The sequence below is a fragment of the Lathamus discolor genome, chromosome 3, assembly GCF_037157495.1.
Source record: "Lathamus discolor isolate bLatDis1 chromosome 3, bLatDis1.hap1, whole genome shotgun sequence".
In the NCBI taxonomy this organism is placed as follows: domain Eukaryota; kingdom Metazoa; phylum Chordata; class Aves; order Psittaciformes; family Psittacidae; genus Lathamus; species Lathamus discolor.
Window position 1 is genome coordinate 59,612,758 of NC_088886.1, and position 4,506 is coordinate 59,617,263.

Sequence of the window (4,506 nt, forward strand, 5' to 3'; positions counted from 1 at the left end):
GCCAGCAGTGGGTGCCTGTCTGCAGCAGTGAAGCAGCAGGATGAGTGCAGCCCCTGCTATGGGCAATGACATGGGGCATCCTCTGCAGCTGATCGCCACACTAATCCTGCATGCCCAGTTCCAGGCTGGGTGCTGTGTCACCTGCATGCTCCCTGCTCACTCCTGCTCCACTGGGGAGACCCTGGGGTAACAGCGTGCACTCCACTGATGCACAAAAGCCACCTGACAAACACCAGTAACCTGTTTGCTAATTCAGCCCTGCAGTCAGCACTGCAGATCCTCCTGTACACCGTGGTCCTCACTTGGCCAGCCCGTGTTCCTAGCCCATGCAAATCCCGCTCATCCCAGTAGCCATTCACCACTGTTAGCTCCTCAAAACAATAGTGCTCCTTTGCAGAAAGCATGTGTTCAGTTTTTCCACCCAGTATCTCCCATCTCCCAGGCCTGGGAGACGACTCTGGGAGTGTAATTGAAGAGCTGAGAGGAATGAACATTGCATCACTGCTGCTATAAACACTGAACTGTTTCTTTTTTCACAGCACTCATGGTATGGAGACACCATAAAAACAGTGCCTAAACACTGGGACACGGGACATAGAGACGGAGCCTGCTGGTGTTTGTCTGATTCTTCTATCCCTGGCAGTGTTCAAGGCCAGGTGGGACAGGGCTTGGAGCACTCTGCTCTAGTGGAAGGTGTCCCTGCTTGTGGCAGGGGTTGGAATTGGATGAGCTTTGAGGTCCCTTCCAACCCAAACCGTTCTGTGGTTCTGTGAGTCTCTTTGGGGAGAAATAAGAAATAAAGAACTAAAAGTTGTCTGAGCTCTTGCCCACAGAGGCGAAGCCTTGGAGGGAGCTGTTCTTGCGGAATGGCAGGCAAGCACACATGCAATCAGTAACCGAGCAGAAGAGTAAGGCAGGTACCTGTAAAAACAGCTCCCTGAGCCTGCGTGGTGTTATCACCCTGTTCCCACGCAGCCCCGAAACCTCAAGCCCAACCACAGCCCCACCACTGCTCGCATTAAGTGCTCTCTCACAACAGTGTGCTTTCACACATCCCTACACCACAGGCCTTCCCTCAGAGCCTCGCTGCTGCAGAGCTCCAGCTCTGCCCTTCAGCCACATTTAATAGCTCTCTCCTCAGTTTGCCAATGCAGGACCAATTAATAGGCAGGAGCATTCCACCTCTTCATCTCCGAGACCTTCAGGCGTTTCACAAGCTAAGTAAATCCTTTCTCCAACCCAAGGGACCGTCCCGGTGCAGCAGGGAACAAGGCAGGTTTCAGACAAACGCTATTTTGAACCGGCATGTGCATGACACACTCCCAGTTTTGGGAATCTCAAGACTTGCAAAGCTGCAGTGACCTCCAGGCTTGCAGATCCATGCCACCAGCTACTTCTGGTGCAGTACACACCCCTATGGCAATAGGCTGAGGAATGGTTGCCAGAGGAGCTGTGGCTGCCCCATCCCTGGCAGTGTTCAAGGCCAGGTTGGACACAGGGGCTTGGAGCAACCTGCTCTAGTGGAAGGTGTCCCTGCCTGTGGCCAGGGACTGGAACTGCATGAGCTTTAAGGTCCCTTCCAACCCAAACCAGTCTGGGATTCTGTGACTAGTATCCTTGCTATCCTTAGTAGTGACTGTGGGACAACAAGCTTCCAGCTGCAAGAATGCCATGCTGCATGCCAAGGAGGTCTTCACACTGGTCTCCTGCCTTTGGGGTGATGCTTGACCAAATCTCTAGATGACTTTTACCATTGTGATTTTGGCTACTCCTTCCCTTTGGTCATCAGCAAAGCTTCATCAGGTAAAGTTAATCCAGGAGGGGTTCCGTGGTTTCTTCCTCCTCTGCTGCTTGAACCAGATACGTTAAATGTCACAGCACCAGCACCCTAAGACACATGCAGCTGCTCTTCTGCTACCAGTACTGTGGTGCAAAGCAATTTCTCTTCAAAGCAGGACCTGGCTTACAAAGGATGGAGGAATCATGGGATGCCATAAGGACAGTTGGCAAAAAAGCTCCCTGCTATCCTGAAATCACTGGTGGGACTCAGCAGCCCAGCATTCCCAGCCTGAATGCTGCTGCCTTGTCCAAAAGTGGTCACTGCCTTGGGCATGGAGAGTCGGGAAGGGAATTGGAGGCAGCTGCTGTGCCAATACAGCTGCTCTGGAGCAGCTCCCAAAGCCCCATCCCAGCCCAACAACCCGGACACCCCGTTCGTTCGTTGTAAACAGCTTTTGAGCACCTGCTGTGAGGTCTAAAATGGGAATGTTTCTGGGCCTGAAATCCCCTATGGAAAAGAGTTGCATGCTTCTCTAAGGAAAGGTCTCGGCTCTATTGAAATGCTAAACCAGGCTAAAGCAACTTCAGATCCCTGGTACCAGACAGAGGTTTGTCATAGGAGTCCAGGAAAGAAAACAGTACTAAAGTAATCCCAGGAAAAACACACTTAATGGAGGTGTGCAGGTTCCAGTGCAGTAGCTAAATCAACACATTGCCAAGAAAGCAATGTGAAATCTGCAGCTTACTTTTTGATCCTCAGCCTTCCCTATAGTATCATAACCTGTATCATTAGACAGAAATGACTGTAAAACTAATACTGGTTAGCTTCTGATAACAAACATATAGCTTTATCCTGCCATAGCTGGTTATTAGACTTCCCTGGCATCCATCAATATGGTACCAAACCTTGAACTAAAACTGGAAGATGTATTACATATGGTATAACAGGCTTTCTTGGCTGTTTTCATTAACATTTTTATGCATAGGAAACATTATTTTGTATTTTTAAAAGGGGAGGAGAACTGAAATGAGGAACAGGTTGTTACTGTAGGCAGGAAACAATAAAAAGGCAAATACAGGTCTCATTTCTTTAGATTTTTGCTATATTTGTATTATTCCTATTTTTTCCCTTAAAATGAAATATACCTAATAGCGCCTGTCTCTTTTTCTAACACATAGACATACTAACATGAGTACGACATTCTGAAGCTCTTCTATCTTTCTCCAGGGAAGATACGGAAATTACACCAGAATATGAAAATTCCCCCTTTCTCTTTTTCATAGGAAAGTTGATATCAATTGACAGAAGAAATAACGTATCATTTCCAAAGATCAAACTCTAACGTGAGAAGTGACGAACTCTTAAGTTACCTGCTTTCTCAGGTCTTAGAATGCCTTTGGTCCCCTCTTTCTCCAGTGTCACACTCCAACGTTCCACACATGGTCAGATGCACCTCCCGCTGGTTACACTGGGTAGCCCTTAAGGCAGCCGTGCGGCTGGGCTCCACCTCCTGGCGCTGGTACCAGCCAGCACACGTATCTGTCACCCTTTCCAAACTCAGCGCGTTGCGGCGTTCCCGAGCTCCTGGCCTGACCTGGTGCAGCTGTCCCAATGCCCTACATTCCAGGCAGCTTCCCTGACTGATTGCACGGCCCCAGACCTGACAGCTACCAAGGAGCTTTCACAGCACCTCCTGCCAGCGCCAAGCTCTGCCTCAGCCATGCTTTATCCTCTCGGGATATGTCAGTATTGAGAGTGAGCCTTTCCCTGCACGCTGCTCTCCTTGCGAAACCACTGCATGGCAGGGCCAGAGCTGGCTCCACATACCCCGGATCCAGGCTGCCTGCTGGCAGGTGAAGCTAAAGTTGATGTGAGTGGGCCTTGGTGCATCCATCTGAGGAGCCTTTGGGCACCCCTGGGCACCCACCCGCAGTGTGGTCAGTGGGAGACTGCAGGGGCACCAGCATGGATGCTCCCCAGGAGCCCGGGCAGAGCAGAGCCTGGCTCATGGATCCTTACGGAGTGTGGTGCTGCCTGGCCTACATCCCATGGGAAAAGGAGGGCTCATCTCCAAAATGATACGCTTTCCTGGCCACAGCTGCTAGGAACCTGCTGTCTCCATAGACAGAAAGCTATGGCTGTGTTAGGCTAAGATTCCTCTGATCAGCTTAAAAACCCAACTAGCAAAGGCACAGGCTCCCAACAGCAGAACACCTTCAGGTTTGGCACACAGGCCGTTAAGGCACACTCAGATAATTTCCTTTCCCCATGAGGAAATACTACAACTTCTTCAGCACTTCCTCTTTTTCTGTTTTAAATCATTGCACTTCACACAATACCTTTATTTGCATAAGGCTATTAACAACTCACCGACACCGTTCCCAACCTTAGGTCATTCATGATTCAGTGATGTAAAATGCAATGACAGTTTTTACTACTGGCAATAATGGGCAAAATGTACTTTTCTGCAGCAGAATCTCTGCTCAGATTGGTATCTTCCCACCTGCTCAGCTACTTTGCTAACAATCTGTTCCATCTAAATTCTCCATGGGCTGCAGGTAGCTGGAGGCTGTGGATTTGGGCTCATTCACGTTCCTGGCTCACACTGGACAGAGTTAAGGTTAAAGACTCTTCCTATCTGATTTATGTCCAACGGGCTAAAGACCAGTTTCACATAGGTTTAGATTTCTTGCAAAAGAGACAATGAAGACACCCTGCAGAAGCTC